The sequence below is a fragment of the Pongo abelii genome, chromosome 3 (genome assembly GCF_028885655.2).
Source record: "Pongo abelii isolate AG06213 chromosome 3, NHGRI_mPonAbe1-v2.0_pri, whole genome shotgun sequence".
NCBI lineage: Eukaryota > Metazoa > Chordata > Mammalia > Primates > Hominidae > Pongo > Pongo abelii.
Genome location: NC_071988.2, coordinates 94,925,365 through 94,949,980, shown reverse-complemented (window position 1 = coordinate 94,949,980; position 24,616 = coordinate 94,925,365). Strand labels below are relative to the sequence as shown.

Here is a 24,616-nt window from a genome sequence, read left to right as displayed (position 1 = left end):
CAACAATAATTTTTTAAAGCCTGCATAGAAAATTCAAGTGGAATATTTTTAGAGGACCATAACATTTGCAATATTGTCTGAGATTCATTCTGAGGCACGGAGTTGAAGACTTTAACACACAAATTTAGGAATAGGGGAAAAGTTTAGCCCCCAGCATAGTCCTTGTAGTAAATTGGTGCTATTTTGAAGCTTTCTAAAAATAACATAAATTTGTAAAGTTGTACTAACTATATATATTTCCAAAGTGGAAGATGATTTTGACAAATTAGCAATAAATGCATAAGTCACTGGGGGAAAGTTTTAACAGTGTTTTACAACTGTTTCATGAAGAGTCACTCATGTGACTGTTATTCACTGAGTGATGTGTGTGGAACCAGTGAAGTCTCCTGAGTCAAAGGTCAGAGCTCTCCTCTCTGTGTTCCTGTCATACTGCTTTATTTTTATTTATCCTGAAAGAGCATGGACAACAATGATCCTACACCTTTGTAATATAGCACTTAGCACAGTGTTTAGTGTTGGTGTTCAACAAATAGCACTTCTTTACTCTCACCAGGAGTCCCTAAGAAGAATGCATGAATTAATTTGAGGCACATTAACATCAGCTATTCAGACTCCTTCTTATCACGTGGACATGTGAGGTGGTAGAGACAATAATAGCTTGCACTACTGAATTAGATAAAATATATTTTATCAACAAAATGGTACGTGCTCACCATTGTTTCTGAACATTTATTGACACACTTCTTTTTTGAGAGGAGTGGGTTCAAGATAAATTTTTTATTCTTGAAAGATAGATGATAGATAGATAATAGATCAACATAGTCAATACATATATCTCAGATACAATATATAATATTTATTATATATCTTGTCCTCTCTATGGCCATACATCCTGAACACACCCAGTCTCATCTGATCTCCAAATGTTTAAAAAGTATTGCATGCCATCATTTTGAGCAACATCCAGGTGATCTTACTGTGTCAAAAAGGGAAGAAAAGGAAATCATAATAAGGAACAGTGCAGACCTGGATTCACTAAGGTGGAGATGGCTAATGCAAGGACACAGAGAATCCATCTCATGTATATGCCACAAGTAGCAAGGATTCCCAGAAAACGCACGAAGAAATAAAACTATCCTCCCTAATAGTTCTGTCAGCCTACTCAAGAAAGCATGTCTTTTGGTAGTGAAGCAGAATATTTCCCTGACCCTTTCACAGGACTCACAACAGAGGTGCCTCATTTACTCAGTCAGCAGTTTTCAACTCTTGTGGGAGGGAGCACGCTATCAAATGAGACAGGAACTGGATTGCATGAGCCCTGGAACAAGCTGGCTGTTTTGGTGCCAGCAGGAGCAAATGCCACTCACTTGCACCTGCTGTGTTCCACCCCTTTCAGGAGGGAGTGCACAGGTGAGCGAGTGCAAGAGCTAGGGCAAGCGCTTTTAGGCACTGGCAGGAGCAAACTCCATGTGGGCTTTGCAGCAGCATCAATGGGATGGTGCCTGTGACCCCTGAAGCCCCAGAGGACATGTTACAGTACTCTTTTAGCTCTCCCATCCACAGACAGCTAAAGTGTTAACAGTTCAGTTGGCCTTCTTTCTTTTCATGTGAGGTGGCTGCCTTCTGCCAGCAAGGGAAAAGAGTCAGTATGAAGCCTTTTGTATTCACACTTGTGGCTCCCAAGCTGTTGTCAGGTGTCCACGGAAAATGATGTCGCATGAATGATTTAAAGGATGGTAAATGTGGGAGATTTTATTGCTAATGAAAGTGTCTCTCAGTGGGAAAGAGAGCTGAAAAGGGGAAGTAATCTTCCCCTGAAGTCCAGCTATGTTCAGCAGGATTCTTCTCCAAAGTTATGTGGTCAAGCCGTCTCTCTGAAGTCAAGCCACTTCTCTCCAATGTCTAGCTGTAGTCCCCAAGGTCCAGCTCTTCTCCCTCTGCTGGCTGAGTGTGGAGTCGTTATAGGCACAGGATGGGGTGGCGCAGGGTCATGGGTGACTTAGGAAAAGGCAAAGTTCGCATGGGAAAACAGTTCTCACTTTGGCCATGGTCTCAGGCTTTTCAGCTCGAGGATGGGGCTTCACCAGGGACCTGCCCTTTTTTATCTAGAATTTCTCTGCCTCCTTTCCCCATCATTTCCCCTTTCAAAGCGGAACATCTAACTGCCATTAGAATACAGACAGTAGCTACTTCCTGCTTACTGGGGACATTGTTTTGAAGAAAACAGCAGTCAGATTTCCCTCAGAGGTTTACCTAAGGGCCTCTGGTAAAAGGGAGCCATTGTCCGAGGCTCCAGTTACATGCCCCTTTGGAATTTGATCGCCTTTAGGTGAGAAGAAACAAGTTTTACAGGGATAAGTTTGCGTGGATCAAATATATGTATTATACAAAATGGGGTTAAAAGGAGATAATCTAATGACAAAGTTTACAGAAATAAGAAGTAAAATATACCATTCCCTCTGGACACAATATTGTATCCTGCGGTATAGAACAGAATAAAGGTAAAAACATCAAACATAGGCAAGACTATAAAGAGGATATCCATGGAAGTTTAAGTATTAACACTTATCTTTTGTAATTTTTAGCTTGAGATCCCCAACCTCTTCATATTGGTACTTTGAGTACTCTTTGGGTTCATCAGCTTCCCAGGCATTTACATGGGTGTAACAAATTCAAGAATCTATTCCAGTGACCTATTGTAAAACACAGGTGGCTGCTTTCAGGAGGTTGTCTAAAGTTCCCAGGGCCTGTTTCTGCAGCTTCCTCCTGATCTCAGGGGCTGCCTGAGTAATAAATTTATCCTTTAGGATTAGTTGTCCTTTAACTAAATCGGGAAGTAGAGAGTTGTGCTTTACCACGACCTCTTTTAACCTTTCCAGGAGAGCAGTGGGATTCTCATCAAATCCCTGGTCTATCATGGATAACTTAGAATAATTGAGAAGCTTAGTTCTAGTCCTACATAATCCCTCCATTATGCACACCTGAGAGTGTCTCCTCTTCCATTCTCCCATCTTGTCAGTGAGATCCCATTTAGGGTTATCCAATGGTACTGCTTCTCTTCTAGTTGGATAAAGTTTGACCCCTTCCCTGACACTGTATGTGATAGAAAGCTCATTCCCCAAATCTCTCTGTCACTTTCAGAGCAGCCTGCTTCTCAGTGTTAGTCAGGGTTTGATTCAAAAGTAACATAACATCTTTCCAGGAGAGTTCAAATACTTGAGTTAAATTCTGGAAAGCCTCTATACATTTGTCAGCATCATGTGAAAACTTGCCAAGATCCCCCTTAATTGGCCTTACGTCCTGTAGAGGGAAGGGGACCTGGATCTTACTGGGGCCAAATTCACCAGGCATCTGTTGGAGGGGCAAGAGTGGGACTGGGGCTTATCTAGGGTGAGGATTTCTAGGAGGGAGCAAACAAGAGAGATAAACTGGATAGGGAGGATGGGGTGGACCAAGAGGAGCAGGCAAGAGGGAGCTGGCTCCATTACTAGAGGGGCCTCTGGGGTTCACCTCTTGTAGCCTTTCTGTGCATTACAGAAAGGAAAATGATCAGATTATTTGGGGAATAGTGGTCACTGGCTCTTAGCTGACTTTCATTCCAGGGAACCCAAAATGCCATTGTGGTCCTCCAGTTAAAGTAGGGGCTTATGTAGGTCAGGTAATGAATGGAGTTTTAGCTAATGTCTCACTTCCAGTCAGTCCAATGGGTACCCAGACTCATCCTGTGGTCATTTCCCCAGTGCCAGAATGCATAATTCACATAGACATACTTAGCAGCTGGTAGAATCCCCACATTGGCTCCCTACTGGTAGGGTGAGGGTTATTATGGTGGAAAATGAAAGGCAGCTCAAATGGAAGCCATTGGAGCTGCCTCTACCTAAAAAAATAGTAAGTCAAAAACAATATTTCATCCCTGAAGAGATTGCAGAGATCAGTGCCACCATGAAGGATTTGAAAGACGCAGATCCCTGTTCAACTCTCCTGTTTGGCCCATACAGAAGATAGATGGATCTTGGAGAATGACAGCGGATTACTGTAATCTTAATCAAATGGTGACTTCAATTTCAGCTGCTGTACCAGATGTGGTTTCATTGCTTGAACAAATTAACACACCTCCTGGTACCTGGTATGCAACCACTGATTTGGCAAATGCCTTTTCCTCCATTCTTGTCCACAAGGACCACCAGAAGCAAATTGCCTTCAGCTTGCAAATCACCTTCAGCTGCCCTACCTCAGGGGTATATTACTCTCCAGCTTTGCGTCATAATCTTGTTTGCAGATATCTTAATCCCTTTTCCCTTCCACAAGATATCACACTGGTCCATTACATTGATGACATTAGGATGACTGGATCCAGTAGGTGATAAGTAGCAAACACACTGGACTTATTGGTGAGATATTTGCATGCCAGGGGATGGGAAATAAATCTGACTGAAATTCAGGGAACTTCTACCTCAGCAAAATTTCCAGGGGTCCAGTGGTGTGAGACCTGTTGAGATATTCCTCCTAAAGTGAAGGATAAGTTGCTGCATTTGGCCGCCCCTACAACCAATAAAGAGGCATAATGCCAGTAGGCCTATTTGGATTTTGGAGGCAACACATTCCTCATTTGAGTGTCTTACTCCAGCCATTCATTGAGTGACCTGGAAGGCTCCTAGAATTGAATGGGGTCCATAACGAGAGAAGGCTCTGCAACAAGTCTAGGCTGCTGTGCAAGCTGCTCTGCCACTTGGGCCATATGACCCAGCAGACCCAATGGTGCTTGAGGTGTCAGTGGCAGATAGGGATGCTGTTTGGAGCTTTGGCAGGCCCCTATAGGTGAATCATAGCAAAGGCCTCTAAGATTTTGGAGCAAGGACCTGCCATCTTCTGCAGATAACTACTCTTCTTTTGAGAGACAGCTTTTGGCCTGTTACTGGGCTTTGGTAGAAACTGAACATTTGACTATAGGTTATCAAGTCACCATGCGACCTGAAATGCCTATCATAAACTGGGTGCTTCCTGATCCATTTAGCCACAAAGTGAGGTATGCACAGAAGCATTCCATCATTAAATGGAAGTGGTGTATATGTGATCGGGCTTGAGCAAGTCCTGAGGTCACAAGCAAGTTACATGAAAGAGTGGCTCCAATGACCATGGTCCCCACTCCTGTCACCCTCCCTTCTGTCCTCCAGCCTTCAGCGATGGCCTCATGGGGAGTTCCCTATGATCAATTGATAGAGGAAGAGAAGACAATGTCCCTGTTTGCAGATAGCTCTCCATGATATGCAGGCACCACCTGAATGTGGACAGCTGCAGCACTACAGCCCCTTTCCAGGACATTCCTAAAGGACAATGGCAAAGGGAAATCTTCCCAGTGAGCAGAACTTCAAGCAGTGTACCTGGGTGTGCACTTTGCTTGGAAGAAGAAATGGCCAGATGTGCAAGTATATATTGGTTTATGGGCTGTAGCCAATGGTTGAGCCAGATGGTCAAGGACTTGGAAGAAGCATGATTGGAAAATTGGTGACAAAGAAATTTGGGGAAGACATATGTGTGTGGACCTCTCTGAGTGGTCAAACACTGTAAAGATATTTGTATCTCATGTGAGTGTTCACTGAAGGGTGACCTTAGCAGAGGAGCATTTTAATAATCAGGTGGCTAGGATGACTTGTTCTGTGGATACCACTCAGCCTCTTTCCCAAGCCACCCTGTCATTGCCCAATGGGCCCATGAGCAAAGTGGCCATGGTGGCAGGGATGAAGGTTACACGTGGGCTCAGTAACATAGACTTCCACTCACTAAGGCTGACACAGCTACGACTACTGTTGAGTGCCCAACTTGCCGGCATCAGAGATCAACTATGAGCCCTCAATATGGCACCATTTCTTGGGGTGTTCAGCAAGCTACTTGGTGGCAAGTTGATTATACTGGACCTCTTCCATCATGGAAAGAGCAGCAGTTTGTCCTCACTGGAATAGACACTTACTTGGGATATGGGTTTCCTATCCTACACTAATGTTTCTGCCAAGACCACCATCTGTGGACTCGCAAAATATTTTATCCACCATCATGGTATTATACACAGCATTGCCTCTGACCAAGGCACTCACTTTACAGCTAAAGAAGTGTGACAGTGGGTTCACGCTCATGGAATTCACTGGTTTTACCATGTTATCCATCATCCTGAAGCAGCTGGATTGATAGAACAGTAGAATGGCCTTTTGAAGTCACAATTACAATGCCAACTAGGTGACAATACTTTGCATGGCTGAGGCAAAGTTCTTCAGAAGGTTGTGTATGCTCTGATTTAGTGTCCAATATATGGTACAGTTTCTCCCATAGCCAGGATTCACAGGTCCAGAAATCAAGGGATGGAAGTGGAAATGGCACCACTCATCATCACCCCTAGTGACCCACTAGCAAAATTTTGCTTCCTGTTCCCATGACATTATGTTTTGCCGGCCTAGAGGTCTTAGTTCTAGAGGGAGGAATGCTGTTGCCAGGAGACACAACTATGATTTCATTAAACTGGAAGTTAAGATTGTCACCTGGCCACCTTGGGCTCCTCCTACCTCTAAGTCAACAGGCTAAGAAAAGAGTTACACTGTTGGCTGGGGTGACTGACCCAGACTATCAAGATGAAATCAGCCTACTACTCCACAATGGAGGTAAGGAAGAGTACTCATGGAATATAGGAGATCCCTTAGGGTGTCTGTTAGTATTACTATGCCCTATGATAAAGGTCAATGAGAAACTACAACAGACCAACCCAGACAGGACTACAAATGGCCCAGATCCTTCAAGAATAAAGGTTTGGGTCACTCTGCCAGGTAAAAAACCACAACCTGCTGAAGTGCTTGCTGAAGACAAAGGGAATATAGAATGGGTAGTAGAAGAAGGTAGTCATCAATACCAGATATGAACGCATGACTAGATGCAGAAATGAGGACTGTAATTGTCATAAGTATTTTCTCCTTATTTTGTTAAGAACATGTTTGTGCACGTATACACTTGTACTAAGAAAACATTTTCATTTTCTTTTTTTCTTTATCATGTGACATAAGGTTTATTGACGTCATATCTGCATCTAAGTGTTATTAACTTTATGTAATAGCATTTAGATTGGGGATTGGTGTGTTTCTGGTTGTACAAAGGATAGCTCTATTATGTAAGGCATAATTATGACCTTATTATTGTCTTTATTTGAAGATTATGTATAATTTCAGGAGATGTATATAGGTTCAAGTTGACAAGAGGTGGACTTGTGATGGTTAATATCGAGTATCAAATTTTGATTGGATTAAAGGATGTAAAGTATTGTTCCAGGGTGTGTCTGTGAGGGTGTTGCCAAACAAGATTAACATTTGAGTCAGTGGACTGGGAGAGGCAGACCAACCTTCAGTCTGGGTGGGCACTATTTAATCAGCTGCCAGCATGGCTAGGATAAAAGTTGGCAGATGAATATGGAGGGATGAGATTGGCTAAGTCTTCTGGCCTCCATCTTTCTCTCATGCTGTTTGCTTCCTGCCCTTGGACATTGGACTCTCAGCTTTTCAGCTTTTGGACTCTTGGGCTTACAACAGTGGTTTGCTGGGGGCTCTCAGGCCTTTGGCCACAGGCTGAAAATTGTACTGTTGGTTTCCTTACTTTTGAGGTTTTCAGACTTGGACTGGCTTGCAGATGGCCTACTGTGGGACTCCACCTTGTGATCGTGTGAGTCAATACTACTTAATAAACTTGGTTTCATATACACAATGTATCATATTAGTCCTGTCTCTCAGAGAACCCTGACTAGTACAGATGGAAATCACATTGTTCTGAATTGCATATCTGATGGCTGGGCCAAAAGCTCATTCTATCTAGTAAAATGTCTGCAGTTTGCAGTAAAACTCTTATTATTACGAAAATAGAGATAGGAGTCATGTCAAACTGTGAAAGAAGAAAAGGAAAGATACCATAGAAAAGTCTAGGGTCTTGGTTAATATCCTAATGGGCAGTTGGGGACTGGAGCCCCTCTAGGGGCCTTCTGACAACACTGAGTAGTGACCTTGGCCAGATGCCTACAGTTGCCCCAGGACTTTATTCTGGTCTGACACGAAGGCCAGACCCCCATGAAGGTAAACAGAGCCAACATTCCTTGCACCAGAAAGAGAGAGGTAACAGGGTTGCATCCTGTCCCCTGCAAATGGCATAGCTCAGAGGAAAGTCTGAGGACAAGAAATCTTGGAAAAGAAGTGAAGAGACAGATCCAGCTAATCCGCATTTACTCACTCTTCTTATGTATCCTGTACAGGCCCCCACATGAAGCAGGATATTTCGCTGACCCCTTCGCAGGATTCACAACAGGGGTGCCTCATTTACTCAGCCAGCAGCTCTTAACTCCTTGCAGAAGGGTGTGCATGAGTGATGAGGCGAGAACTGGATTGCAGGAGTGCTGGAAACAGCTGTCCACTTCAGTGCTGGCATGAGTGAACTCCACTTACTCAGACTTACTGCAGGAGGGAGCACACAGGTGAGCGGGCAGGATTTGGGGTGAGCACTTTTGGGTACCGACAGGGGCAAACTCTGTGCAGGCCCCACAGCAGCAGCATCTACAGGGGGGTGCCTGTGACCCTTGAAGCTTCAGAAAGCATGTTACCGTGCTCTTTTAGCTCTGCTGTCCACAGACCGCTTAAGTGTTAACAGCTCAGTGGGTCCTCTGCCTTAGACAGCCTTTTGTATCCACACTTATGGCTCCCAAGCTCTTCTTCAGCATCCAGGAAAAATGAGGTTGCACAAACGAATTGAAGGATGTTAAATGTGTGTGATTTTATTGCTGATGAAAGTGGCCTTCAGTGGGAAGAGGAGCTGAAAAGGGAACAGGGCAGGAAGATAATCTTCCTCTGAAGTCCAGCTGTCTCAGGCAGGATTCTTCTCCAAAGTTATGCCATCAAGCTGTCCCTTTGAAGTCCAGCCACTTCGCTCTGACATTTAGCCATAGTCCTCAATATCCAGCTGCTTCTCTGCTTTGCTTGCTGAGTCCAGGGTCTTTATAGGTACATGATGGGGTGGAGCAGGGCCATGGGTGGCTTAGGAAAAGGCAACATTTGAGTGGGAAAATAGGGTTATAAGTTCTCACTTTGGGCTGTGGTCTCAGGGTTTTAGGCTTGAGGTTGAAGCTTCACCAGGGATCTGCCCTTTTCTGCCCAGAATTTCTCTGCCTCCTGTCCCCATCAGTAGCTTTTAGACAATCATTTTACTTTAGGAAAAAGTAAAACATAAGACTTTCTATTGTGAACACTTTCTAAAGTTTTTGCTGTGATAAACATTGGCTTTTGTTTTGCCTGTAGAGTCAAACTTTACAAGGAGTGGTATGCTGGAGCTGGCTGATACTATGTCATGAGAGTGGATTATCAGACATTCAGAAATTTTACCAACCATTTGCAAAACCATTTTTAACTTGAAAAACAGTGTAGTGAAAATATTTACACCAAGGAAATTGTCAAATACTAAAAATCAAAGCTTTTAGTTTAGAGAGGCTTTTTACCAGCAGGCCATTGTCACAGGCTTTGTCTTCTTGTTGTGGCAGTCAAGAAAATGTACCTCTGGATCCCTGACTACAAGGAGCATAATTGACTGGTGGCTCTTACGTTATGCTTTAAAATTCATCATTACTTTTGTCCCAAGACTAAGCTTCCCAAGCATTGTTCCTAACTGATAAAGAAGCACAGCGGAATACTAACATAGACCCCCTTCCTGGGAGACGCAGGTTTCCTCTAACAGGTGACTTGGACGCTGGGATTCCCCAGTGACCTTACTGAACTTTCCCTTGACTTGGAAAAGTTCCCTTGACTTGGACTGCACTGCAGTCCAAGATGTTCCACCCAACCTACATTCACTTCCCCCTTCACTCAAGGTCAATCCCGCATCATGGTCTGATGTCTTCGTCAGCCTCTCCCAGCTGCCTGCCCATTTCCTCTCACATACACTTACTTTAATAAACTTCTTGCATGCCCAATCCTATCTTGATGTCTGCTTCTCGGAGAATCTGGACCAACTCCCACACATATGTTTTCAGCTGCACCTTAGCTTAGTGTCTCTAAATTGTGACACTGCCCTGTATTTTGTAATCCCAATGTTTTTCCACACACATTCACCCTCAATCCTATCCCCAGGTCCATGTTCCATGAAGAACTGTCTTTCCTATTTCTGCACATTCTATGCTATACCTCAGAGAATGTTTACTCATTATTTTTAAAAGATTTTTATTGAATGTAACATATAACTTAAAAGTGCACATATTTCAATCTCAGGAAGAGTTTTTACAAACTGAACTAGCTCCCATATCAAGGAACAGAATATTACCAGTACATCCTGTGTCTCTAGAGTTACCATGATTCTGATTTTTAAAAGCATACATTGTTTTTACCTGTTTTTGTTTGTTAAGAAATTGAATCATACAGTATGTGGGTTTTTGTGCCTGGCTCTTTAAACTCAACAATATGCTTGTAAGATTCATTAATATTTTTGTGTATAATTATAAATAGCTTATTCTCAATGTTTCCGCAATGCTATATAGTATTCCTTTATATGATATATCATATTTGATTTATATTTTTTATTGTTGGCAGACTTTTGGGTAATTTTCTAATCTAGGACCACCACAGAGAGTACTGCTATTAACATTCTACTATGTGTGTTTTTAGGAATATATGCGCACATTTTCTGTCGAGTTTACATAAGGGACTTACTGGGTCAAAGGTAATGTGTATGTCTGCTTTGGTAGATGCAGCCAGTTTTCCAAACTGTATTATTTACACTCCTATCAGCAAAGTCTGAGAGTTCCAGTTGCTTCACATCTTCACCAATAGTTGGAATTGTCTGGTTTTTTATTTCAGCTATTCCGATGAGTGTGCTCATTGTTCACCTGCACAGTTGAGTTGGTATTTAGGTGGTGTCTTAATTTATTTTCTGTTGATTTATAAAAACTGGGTAATTTATAAAGAAAATAAGTGAATACTTATAGTTATGAAGGCTGAGAACTCCAAGGTTGAGGGGCTGCATCTGATAAGGGCTTTGTTGCTGGTGTGGACTCCCTGCAGAGTTCCAAAGCAGCACCGGACATTACGTGGCAAGAGGGCTGAGCATGCCAGCTCTAGTCCCTCTTGCTTACCTTCTAAAGCCACCAGTCCCAGTCCTATAATAATCAATTAATCCATTAACACATTCATCAATCAATTAATTCATGAGTGGATTCATCCATTCATGAGGGCAGAACTCTCGTTACCCAATCACTTCTTTTTTTTTTTTTTTTTTTTTGAGATGGAGTCTCACTTTGTCTCCAGGCTGGAGTGCAGTGGCTTGAGTTCAGCTCACTACAACCTCCACCTCCCAGGTTCCAGCGATTCTCCTGCCTCAGACTCCCAAGTAGCTGGGACTACAGGCACGTGCCACCATGCTCGGCTAATTTTTTATTATTAGTAGAGACAGGGTTTCACCATGTTGGCCAGGCTGGTCTTGAACTCCTGACCTCAGGTGATCCTCTTGCCTCGGCTGCCCAAAGGGCTGGGATTACAGGAGTGAGCTACTGCGCCCAGCCATGTTACCCAATCACTTCTTAAAAGTCCCACTTTTCAGTATTGCCACATTGGGGATTACATTTCAACATAAGTTTCTTTTTTTTTTTTTTTTTAAAGAAGCGGTTTTGCTGTTTGTTGCCCAGGCTGGAGGCTGGAGTGCAGTGGCATGATCTCAGCTCACTGCATCCTCTGCCTCCCAGATTCAAGCAATTCTCCTGTCTCAGCCTCCCAAGTAGCTAGGATTACAGGCGCCTGCCACCATGCCTGGCTAATTTTTGTATTTTTAGTAGAGGCAGGGTTTCACCATGTTGGCCAGGCTGGTCTCAAACTCCTGACCTGAGGTGTTCCTCCCTCCTCAGCCTCCCAAAGTGCTGGGATTACAGGCATGAGCCACCATGCCTGGCCCAACATAAGTTTTAGAGAGGACAATTATTCAAACCATTGCAGATGGATTTCTAATGCCTCTGTTTCTGAACCATTATACCTTGGAAAGTGATTGTTATTGATGCTAATTTTTCTCTTTAATTAAGTTCTACCCTTTCTTTGAGTCACAAATATTATAATAGGATAAATAAATAAAGATAATAATAGTTTAGCTACCAAACACAGGGTAGCAGAAATGCTGTATTTATCCTACTCTTTTGCCCTCAGGCTTACTAAGACAAGAGAATCATCCAGGTGGTTTCCAATACTGTTGGTTTTACAAATGGTTTCTCTTTTCAATCAAGCTGCTTGAGTATTTTGCTATCAGAGTGTAAAATTAGCCAGTAAATGCATCCAGCTTTGTTTCCAAAAGGACTTAAATTCACTTTAATTTCTTAAATTGGATAGCAATAGAACCTGGAATCATGAATACTATCATCCCTTGCACTGAAATTTTATCTACAGAATTTAAAGACTTTCAGATATCAGTCTTTGATATCTCATAAAGTGTCCCAGTTCTGCTTTTTCTCAACATCCAACTGGTTTCTAATTATATATGATTTGATTTCAGATTGGCAAATGCAAATTCTGCATTTTGGCCAGAAACAGCCAAGAAAGAAAGGAAGGAAGGAAGGAAGGAATTTTTAAAAAATTTTAAAAATTGGGGAAGTGTAGGTGTTTCTCATGGCAGTACAACTTAGTTTCAAGACCCAGGGCTATAAGATATGCAATCAGTCAAATTATTACAGACTAAGCTCTGCCTTGGTCTCAACAGGTTTTTCCAAACAATTAGCTTTACTACTGGAGTAGATGCAGACTACGTGCTTGGAGAGAATTTTCACAACCATGTAGGAAGAACTATGCTATCAGTCTAACACATGTCACTCTTCCCAAGTGAGACACAAATGATTTGTAACTTTTTCAGTTCCAACTCTGTATTTTCATGATTCAGTGCTTGGCAAAATCCCAAAAAGATGCATTTGCCTGAAGTTTCCAGCAGAGAGATTAATAGATGTTTGTTGATGAATTCCTACGAAATTGATTTGAATGATTCTGGCAAGATTCTGTGGTGTAATAGAGAGGGGGCTGATTTTGGAACCAGACTTGGTGACAAAGGCATTACTACCTTTTAGAAGAGTAAATACTTACATGTACGAAAACAAGAAAAATTTATATGTAAAGCATCTTTGTCACTAGCTCTTTTCATTAATTCAGTGTTTGCATATGGTATCTGGCATTATTTACTCACTATTTTTACAGGAAAATAAAAAATAAAAAATAACTCTTGTTGCTATGAGCAGCATATACCCCCAGTGGCTGTGGCCTCCTTAGACTTTTAGAGAAATTTCCATCCTTTTAGAAGGACGAAAACCGGTCAGCAATACAGAATCTTGGGAGAATTTAAAGGTCTCATGCTGACTGGCACCGTGGAGTTAGGAAATGATACATTCCAAGCTCACTCGGAATGATAATATTTTTGAATTTTTATATAACATAAAATACTTTTTATAGCAATATTTTTAACCATACTATCCTTCTTTCCGTAACAATCCATATCCAATAATTCCTAGCAGGGGAATTTCAGGAGAGATAGGGAACTTTGCATTTCCTCGGAGGGCTTATTTAGTAACTGTGTCTTTTTCTTATGAGCTACTGGTACTTGAATCATATAACAAGCACCTATGAGCAAGGGAACAATCCCCAGATGGATCCTGGAACTCCTTGCATTTTGTTTCTCAATATTTTAATCCTCATAAAAATACATTTTCCTTAAAGTCTAGAACATAAGATAGTATAAATTCTGCAGATCATATTGGAGAAAGATCTAATATTACAAAAGTTTTAACACATATGGCACCAAAATCACACACAACAAAAAAGAAAAAAAGGGTAAATTGGACTGTATCAAAATTAAACACTTTTGTGCATCAAAGAACACTATCAACAGAGTAAATTTATATAATACTTTTGTGCATCAAAGGACACCGTCACAGCAACCTATGGAATAGAAGAAAATATTTTCAAATCATGCATCTGATAAGTGGTTATTATCCAGAATACATTAAAACTCCTACAACTTAACAACAATGAAAGCAACCCAATTTTTTAAATGGGCAAAAGACGTGGATAGATATTTCTCCAAAGAAGATATACAGATGACCAATACAAACAGTAAAGTTGTCCCAACATCATTAAACACTATGGAAATTCAAATTAAGACTACCTTGAGATAACACTTCAATATCCTTAGGAAGCCTGTTAGAAAACAAAGTAATAAACAAAACAAACAAATACAAATCCAGAAAATAACAAGTGTTGGTGACAATGTGGAGGGAGAAATTGGAACTCTTGTGCATTGCTGGTGGGAATATAAAATAATGCAGCATCTGTGGAAAAGTATGATAGTTCCTCAAAAAAAAAGAATTACCATATGAAATAGTAATTTCACTTCTAGGTGTACACCCAACATAATTGAAAGCAGAGACTCAGACATCTGGACACCAATGATCATAACAGCATTATTCACAATAGCCAAAAGGTGAAAACAACCCAAATGTTCATCGATGGATAGTTAGACAACATATGGTGTGTATATATAGATATATGTGTGTGTGTGTGTATATGTACACCATATATATGGCATATATATGTGTGTGTGTGTATATATATACATACCATATATATGGTGTATATATATATGGTGTGTGTGTGTGTATATATGGTATATATATATGGTATACCATATTTATATACACACACACACACCATATGTTGTCTAACTATTTATCCATCAATGAACATTTGGGTTGTATATATATATACACATACGGTGCAATATATACGTATATATACACACACAGTATATGTGTGTGTGCATATATGTATATGCATATATATGCATATATATATATATACAGTGCAATATTATTCAGCCTTAATAAGGCAGGAAATTCAGACACAAACTACAATATGAATAAACCTTGAAGACATTATGCAAGGTGAAATATGCCAGTCACAAAAGGACAAATATTATATGATTCCACTTTATTAAGTATCTAAAGTAGTCAAATTCATACCTACAGAGAAACAGAATGGTGGTTGTCCGGGGCTGGGAAAGAAGGGAGTAAACAGTTATTGTCTAATGGGTACAGAGTTTCAATTTGGGAAGATATAAAGGTTCTAGAGATGGTTAGTGGTGATAGTTGCACAACAACGTGAATATACTTAATGCCCACTAAACTATAAACCTAAAAATCATTAAAATCATAAATGCTGTTATGTATATTTTACTATAGTATTTTTAGAAAGTTTTAAAACAATAGGGAATGCAGGCGATGACAGATAGATAGAAAGATAGACAGATAGAGAACTTTAAAATTATATAAAAATTTTCTAACCTAGATAAAAAAGGGTAAAAACATGGATAGGGTAGGCTTGAGTTCAGGCTTTGCTCCTCAAGTTGGGAATCCACTTTAGCTTATCCAGCTTGCCTTCAATATACCTCTCCTATGTCTATTCAACATATAACCCTTCCAGAATATCTGCGACTCAGTATGCCAAGTTTCTTGTTTTTAGCGCTGAATAGAAGATCTTGAGGTTATTTTAGAAACAGACTAGAGGTCATTCTGAATAGTCAGAGGCAGACACAGTGCAAGGGACAAGTACAGCTAATAGTCAAGGAGGGGAGCCAAGGGTCAAAACCAGAAACCCAAGCCCAGTTATCACATCTAAAGAATACATCAGGGCATGTAGTTAGGAGGAAACAAGAAATAGTGAGAAGCTTGGGTTGCCAAAACAGAGTGCAAGGCAAGAAAATGTTGTAAGGTTCCAGAAGCTCAGCAGGCCACTGACTGGGTTGGTGGAACCTGGTTCTGAGGGAGTCTGATTTAGTGTTTGTCGTTTTATTTATCCTGCCGCTGTTACCTCAAGAACTTCATCAGACTCTTTTAGTTTAATTAGATCCCATTTGTCAATTTTGGCTTTTGTTGCCATTGCTTTTGGTGTTTTAGTCATGAAGTCCTTGCCCATGCCTATGTCCTGAATGGTAATGCCTAGGTTTTCTTCTAGGGTTTTTATGGTTTTAGGTCTAACGTTTAAGTCTTTAATTCATCTTGAATTAATTTTTGTATAAGGTGTAAGGAAGGGATCCAGTTTCAGCTTTCTACATATGCAAAGCAAAAGAAACTACCATCAGAGTGAACAGGCAACCTACAAAATGGGAGAAAATTTTCGCAACCTACTCATCTGACAAAGGGCTAATATCCAGAATCTACAATTAACTCAAACAAATTTACAAGAAAAAAACAAACAACCCCATCAAAAAGTGGGTGAAGGATATGAACAGACACTGCTCAAAAGAAGACATTTATGCAGCCAAAAGACACATGAAAAAATGCTCATCATCACTGGCCATCAGAGAAATGCAAATCAAAACCACAATGAGATACCATCTCATACCAGTTAGAATGGCAATCATTAAAAAGTCAGGAAACAACAGGTGCTGGAGAGGATGTAGAGAAATAGGAACACTTTTACACTGTTGGTGGGACTGTAAACTAGTTCAACCATTGTGGAAGTCAGTGTGGCGATTCCTCAGGGATCTAGAACTAGAAATACCATTTGATCCAGCCATCCCATTACTGGGTATATAAATCCAAAGGACTATAAATCGTGCTGCTATAAAGACACATGCACACATATGTTTCTTGAGGCACTATTCACAATAGCAAAGACTTGGAACCAACCCAAATGTCCAACAATGATAGACTGGATTAAGAAAATGAGGCACATATACACCATGGAATACTATGCAGCCATAAAAAACGATGAGTTCATGTCCTTTGTAGGGACATGGATGAAATTGGAAATTATCATTCTCAGTAAACTATCGCAAGGACAAGAAGCCAAACACCGCATGTTCTCACTCATAGATGGGAATTGAACAATGAGAACACATGGACACAGGAAGGGGAACATCACACTCTGGGGCCTGTTGTGGGGTTGGGGGAGTGGGGAGGGATAGCATTAGGAGATATACCTAATGCTAAATGGCGAGTTAATGGGTGCAGCACACCAGCATGGCACATGTATACATATGTAACTAACCTGCACATTGTGCACGTGTACCCTAAAACTTAAAGTATAATAATAATAATAAAAAAAAAAGAACTTCGTCAGACTCAAGCTCAGGCTTAGCCCACCTATTAAGCCAATTACAGGTAGCTGGAGGAATGTAGTAGAAATGAGGCAGTGACTAACAATTTACTCCCTTAATTTCTTTTAGTCTCTGTTTTGTTGCATTTCTTTTCAATTGGGCGTAATGTAAAATTGAAGAACAATTTAGCTTTTGAATCATATTTATTGAATAGCATTGTTGTATTTCCCAACTCTCCACCATCCCAGATATAAGAAAGCTAAAACGTGGCATATGATCATATGGTCCAACATTGATTATCCAACCCTAATTGAAGGAAAGTAGCCACAGATGGAGCAATGAACTTAATTAAAAGTCGAATACCTGTGGTGTCAGAGTTTACTATAGCAGATAAAACAAAATTCCTCTTAGGAGGATGGTGGTCCAAACTGGCATTCCACAGAATTTGGCTTGCCAAGTTCTGTGTCATAAGATATTCTGAATTATTAGGAGACAAAGCAGACCATGTGTTGTCCAGTTCACCACAATCTCTACCACCTTCTGCTGATGGTCCTGAGCTGCTACGTATTTTTTTCTAATATGCTTAGTTCCTGAATATGATTATTTATTATGGTGGATGGACCTTTGACATTTTTTAAAAAATAGATCCAGAGATTGGACAAGTTCTCAAAGACCAGCATACTCTAGTAGCAGATCTCAAGGAAGGCAAGACAAAGCTGTACCAATGTATGTGGTGATAAGTTTGGCACTGTCATTACCTAGGGCACATGCTTTCCCCACATCATCTTCATAGCCCATGTACCAGTGTTATCGTTATGGCAGAAACTTGCAAATTACTACACACTGTGATTTTTTTGTCTCATATGCCCACATAAAAAATAGACTTTTTAAAAGAACAGTTTTAGATTTACAGAAAAATTGAGAAATTATTACAGTTTCTATATATCCCCACCCAGTTTCTACTGTTAGTCACATTTACATTAGTAGGGTAAATTTGTTACAACTAATGAATCAATATTGATAAGTTATTATTAATTAAAGTCCCTACATAGATTTTCATAGTTTTACCGAATGTCTTTTTTATGGTCTATCCAGGATCAATCCAGGATGCCACATTACATTAAGTTGTCATGTCTCCTTAGGCTCCTCTTAGTTGTAACAGTTTCTCAGAATTTCCTTGTATTAGATGACCTTGACAGTTTTCAGGAGCACTACTCAGGTATTTTGTAAAATACCTCCCCATTGAAATTTATCTGTACGTACTATCAACATGGTTTATCATTTATGATGTTGACTTTGATCACATGGTCAGGCAGTATTTTTCAGGTTTCTCTACTATAAAACTAGTCTTCCTCCTTCCCTTTCCATACCATAGTCATTGGAATTAAGTCACTAGGCTCAGCCCATACTTCTGCAGTGCATAGTTATACTCTACCTCCTAAAGGGAGCATATCACAGAAATTATTTGGAATTATTTTGCATGGTAAATGAGACTGCAAATTTTAGTCTTTTCATAACAATTTATTTATTTATTCAATCATTTATTTAGATCCATTTGGACTCATGAATATTCACTTTATATTTTGGGTTATAATACTACTTCATTTTGTTCTCAAGTTGTTCCAGCTTTGGCCATCATTCTAGCTTCAGTTAGCTCCTGGTCCTCTTTGACATACCATCATCAATTTTTTAATGGGGATGGGGACACTCCCTTATTTTCTGGCACTAGAAGATGCTCATGGATCATCTTGTAGATTTCTTGCCTCAGTCCTACACTCAACTACACTCATTTCTTCAAAGGCACCACATTCATTCATTTCATTGGAAAATGATTTTAGAAACCAAGATTTGGGTTCTAGTTGTTCTTGTTGCTACTGGAGTGCTATTACTTCTAAGCCCTCTCAGATAACAAAGGAAAGAAATATATGTGTGCATACTAACCCAATTATATACACGTATCTATAAATATTTATATATGTATCCATCTGTATCTATATTAAGCTAACCATGAATTCATACTGATGTCTTCAACTCTAATTCATTACTCGAATCATTTTATCTTCCCCTCCTTGCTTATCTGAAAATGCTTAGAGTAACAATGAGAAACCTGGCTCTTACCATTAGCCATCAATTGTTCAATTAAAATGTTTAGAATACATGTATAGCAGCATCAGAATTGTGAACCCATAATACCTTTACATGCCATAGATTTTTCAGGAGTCAAATATTCAAAAGTTAAATCTTTAAAAGCTAATGTACTATGTTACATGGAAATCAAGTGCAAAAATGGCATTTATTCTATTCCAAATACATACCACATGGAGTACACCACATTTAAAATCGGAGTCATGTAGTTTTTCTCACTGTAAAGTGAGGGGTCAAAAAACCTATCACACTGTGCATGGTAAATACAACGATTTTATATATCAATTAAAAATATATGAATAAACACAAGGTTTTAAAAGATTTAGATAATAGGAAGGATATAGATGGAAACACATACAAACAGTTTGGATAGAATCTATGTGACATTACGTGTGAAAGATATAACAAATTTTACTTAGTACATATTACTACTAACGCTTCTCTCCATTTTGAGATAAGGAAAAATGAGACAATTTTAGTTCACTAGGAAATTAGAAAGATTATTTTGGGAAGAAGTTTAGTGCTAGAAAAGGGACTTAGAAGTAGAAGTCATAGTCCTTTTCATAGCTGCAAAGAAGCCTCTAAAACTAACCCACAACATAAGATGGATAAGATGGTTCAGGAAGATAGAAAAAGAAAGAAAATGCTAAGATTTTCCTCTCTCTTCAGAATAAAGCATTATATTTTACAAATGTCCTTCACCAACTCTAAGGCTCATTTAAGATTTACAAAAGGATCTTGAAATATGATATTTTTTAATATTCAGAAATTTTTCAATGAGCTCAATAATAACAAAATATTTCTTGTTTCCTGAACAAGAAAGTTTAGGAATGAGTTTTTCACAAAACATGACTAGCACATACTAAGGAAAATAAAACAATTTGGGGAGGAGGATGATTCACCTACGTCATAGCAGAGCTGCTGGAGACCTGCAGAGAGATGACTAGAAATGAGTTGTCTCTTTAATAACATGTTTCAAAATGGGATTCCTGTAAGAGGCATGGTGGATACCTTTGGAAGCATATAGAAAAAATAAATCTAGGCAGAAGTATCTACTTATAGAATACTTTCCCTACAAATGCTTCATTTGGAGGAACACTAAAAATGTAAGTGTAAAGGCAAAGTAGCGTGCAGTGAGTGGCAGATTAAATTAGGATCTGATTAGTTATCCTAATTTAGGATCGATTTAGATAGTGGACTCATATCACAACATGATTAAAATGTAAGGTAACTATCCCCTATGAAATAGAATTCCTTGATACCTTAAGTTTATTCTCACCTCTTGCACTATAATCTTTTACAAAGTTATTGGAATATTCATCCAGATACGTCTGAAACAAACTTTGGGTGGAAACTTCTGTGAATGTTTTCATATCTTTGTTTTTCATCAAGAGATACCTTGGCGTAGCTATTTAATTTAACTTTTATGGAATGCAAAGTACATAGAAATCCCTCTGTCTCCATTCATTGTAAGAGCTGGATTCTTTGACTTAAGTAATCATTTAGAGGATTCTTGATTTTCTGTTTTGAAAATCTTGTGAGATGGAATTGTCGATTTACTCTGATGCATTGGAAAAGTTTCTATTTGTTGTCTGTGTTTTCAGCAAACTCAGCTGATGGTTACCAAACATGAGACAATTGCTATCTGGACGTCTTTTAAAGTGAGTAATGGAGAAATGGCTTGTTTCTTAGACTTTTTATTGTTATTGCAGAGTTAGTACATTCTTAAGGAATTTTCACTTGCTGTATTATTATCACAAGCCAAAAGCCAAATAATTTTTTATCCTTCTCAAGTTTTGAAATATAAACTGAATGTAAAAATAGATGTATTGTAATAAAAAATAATTACTTATTTAACAAAATCTTGAAAATAAAATATTTTTGCTTAGGTACTTCAACTGATGAATCTATTTCTGGATGCATTTCTAGCAAAAAAATGGCATTTATGAAAATTCTTGATTTTGTATGTTGTATGTACAACATATGTATTATGGTATTTTTCATGTAATGCAATTTTAGGGTGAACACTTTATTAGCTTTATATATCTTTTATTTTGTGTATTTCTGTATATTTAAATTCATGCTTCTATTCAGTAAAATTAGACAAGTAATTTGAAGATCACACAAATGGATCAAAGGTATGTGATAATATCTTTCATGTAGTTTGTTTCTAAGGCTGGGTCTATACAAATAAATACATATTTGTATACATAAATATACATATACAACTCTCTATATACATCTATATACATTACTATGATCATTGAAGAAAAATAAAGCAAAAATATTAATTCAGCAAATTGCTTGACTTTTCTTTCTCTCTCACTCACATGCTCACATTCTCCCTCTCTCTTTTTCATTTTTCCTTTTTTTGGCTTATTTACATGATGGCACATTTTCAATTTGACCTACTTGATTGCCTTTTAGACGGAATACTTCACTGTCTTGTAGACAGTGACAATATAGATGAGAGAGTAAAGAAATAATCTGGCATATTTTAAAGGTGATAAAGATGGAATTGAGAGGTAGTGCTTAAAAGTATTCATTATTAAGATACACTGAATTGGTACAGATATTCCCATTTTGCTTGTAGGGTTGGATACTGATGATATTAATATGATGTTAAAACCTAACATTAAGAGGTTTTGTTTAGAGTCAGAAGAAGTTAGTTCTTTGATTCAATCTCCAAATGGTACCAAGAAGTTTCTAAGATTAAACACTTTAGGTTGCTTTTGTGGCCTCCCACTTCCATTTGGAAACACCTCGGAGGAAGAATGGCATGTAGTGTTCACAACTCAAAATGAGGCAAATTGAAACGCACTAGAAGTTTTCCATTCTAACTCTAAGCCCTTTAGAGCAATGTATTGTCTATTGTCTTAGCTTTAGCTGTTAGCACGTGTTCTGTTTCATGCCAAACTCTAGTCATACTGATATTCTTTCACTTCTTAAATCATGTCAAGCTCTTGCCTACAGATTACTTTTTCTCACTGTCTAGATTCCTTTCCTACACATCCTTCTTCCCTTTGTGTGGCTAACTCCTACTCATGCGTCAGACTCTAAACGTTCTCATGGAAGTCTAGGCTAGTTAGATTAGATAACCCCTGCTTGCCTGCTTCCGAATCTTAACCAAAGACCATGAGATCTGTAGAGGGAAAGGAGTAGAGCTTTATTTTTTATTATTTTTTCTAAATCTACAGATTGGGGAGGCATGCTTTTTAGGACAAGTGAAAGTGTGCTTTCTGGATAACAAGGAGAAGTTTCAAGATTTTATGAAATGGGAAAATGTTACATATTGCTCTTTGAGAAATTTCATTAGCACTAGTAAGATTTAAGGTTCTAGCAAACTCTGATAGGTAAGTGACAGCAGTGGGCAAAACTAGTCAGAGAGTTTCAGCAGGTTTCAGCAATTGTTAGATCAAACTGGTTTCAGGTTATAGCAGGCAGCTTTAGCTGCCCAGCTTGCAGAGAATTACATCTTTTGAGCAATGTTTTGTGCTGAGTGCTTTTACCCCACCCCGCCCCCTCCTCGGCCTCCCGACTCTGTTTTACTTGAGTGACAAAAATGATCCAATTCATATGATCAACTTTCATGGAAAGAACTTTGGTACATCTCCTAGCAATATTTTATTAAACTTACTTATTTCTACCTGTTTTATTTACTAATCAATGAGATACACAAGATGAGAAACTGAAAAATGGGAGTGGGACAAGGGATCTTGAATTTGAAGAGGAGAATATGGAAATGAAGTTTAGGCAGAACTCTGAAGAAAAAGAAGCCCACAACATAGCGAGAGAAGAAATATAGGCAGGAAAAAGTCAATTTCTAAAAGGAAACAACGAAGTTGTTTCTAAACAGTGAATACCAGGTAGAATTTTCAGTTGGTTCCTGCTGGTGGGTCACTTTTAAATCTTGCATTGATTCTATTATGCTGAATACCTATGTGTTAATATGCACTGGGAGTTATAAAAGAGACCAGAGAGATAATAGGAACTATAGGTACCCAGAGCAATTGTTAAGAAGCTAAATTACATAGGAAAAGCAGATTGCAATGTGAACTAACTAGTGAGAAAATAAGAGAAGACTTTCTTCCTCACTCTAAATGTCCTATAGCATATTTTCTAAACATGAAAGAAAGAGGGAACCCTTTGTGACTTCAGATCATCTGGAATATGCAAACCTGATTAATGAAAGTATCCCAGCCTATGTCTTCCTTGCAGTCTTTAGATGTCTTACTAATACCAGTGTTTTCACATAGATTGATTGGCTTTGAATCAATTCAATAAGCCACTTAGTCTAACTCTTTCTGTCAAGGCTAACAGCTATAATTTTCTCTAAAGGCTACTGGGAATGAGACCCCAATGCTTTAATAAGCGTGTGTCTCAACTTGTTCTTCTTCAAAGATGTCTCAGATGTTTTTGAACCTTTCACTTCAAGACAAATTTTAAAATCGTCTTGATAAGTTACATACATAGATTTTGGAAATTATATTAGAACTGCATTGGATCTGTAAATTAATTGGGAAATAAGTGACATCTGTTTTATAAGATTTATTTCCAATTCATGCAACATGTTATATTTACCTTATTTTTAGGTTTCCTTTGATGACTTTTTTGTAACTTTTATTTTAGGTTCCAGGGGACGTGGGCAGGTTTGTTACATAGGTGAACTCCTGTCACGGGGGTTTGTTATACAGATTATTTCATCACCCAGGTATTAAGCCTGGTACCTAATAATTACCTTTTCTGCTCCTCTCACTCCTCCCACCCTCCACCCTCAAGTAGACCCCATATCTGTTGTTCCCTTCGTGTTCATGGGTTCTCATAATTCAGCTTCCACGTATAAGTAAGAACCTGCAGTGTTTAGTTTCCTGTTTCTTCCTTAGTTTGCTGAGGATAATAGTTTCCAGCTCCATCCACATTCCTGCAAAAGACATAATCTTGTTCTATTTTATGGGTGCATAGTATTTTGTGGTGTACATGCATGTACCATATTTTCTTTATCAGTCTATCTTTGATGGGCATTTAGGTTGATTCCATGTCTTTGCTCTTGTGAATAGTGCTGCAATGAATATATACATGCAAGTGTCTTTATGGTAGAATGATTTATATTACTCTGGGTATATATGCAGTAATGAGATTTCTGGGTCAAATGGTAGTTCTGCTTTTATCTCTTCAAGGAATCGCCATACTGCTTTTCACAATGATTGAACTAAGCTACAGTCCCACCAACAGGATATAAGCATCATTTTTTCTCCACAATGTCATCAGCATCTGTTTTTTGATTTTTTAATAATAGCCATTCTGACTGATGTGAGATGGTATCTCATTTTGTTTGTGATTTGCATTTCTCTAA

General features: G+C 38.9%; 1 long non-coding RNA gene and 1 pseudogene across 2 annotated transcripts in view; both read left to right on the top strand.

The window, feature by feature from the left end:
* The first annotated feature begins 1,172 nt into the window (after window positions 1-1,172).
* LOC129059179 (uncharacterized) lies at window positions 1,173-6,445 on the top strand (annotated as a pseudogene).
* A 38-nt stretch (window positions 6,446-6,483) lies between these two features.
* LOC129059003 (uncharacterized) overlaps window positions 6,484-24,616 on the top strand; it is a 65,795-nt gene continuing 47,662 nt past the window's right edge. Inside the window, exons 1-3 of one of the 2 annotated variants that reach the window (XR_010139724.1) lie at window positions 6,484-6,650; window positions 8,276-8,494; window positions 20,868-20,924. This is a non-coding gene — a long non-coding RNA (uncharacterized LOC129059003). The remainder of the gene's footprint in view (window positions 6,651-8,275; window positions 8,495-20,867; window positions 20,925-24,616) is intronic. The other variant, XR_010139723.1, reaches the window with a different exon arrangement.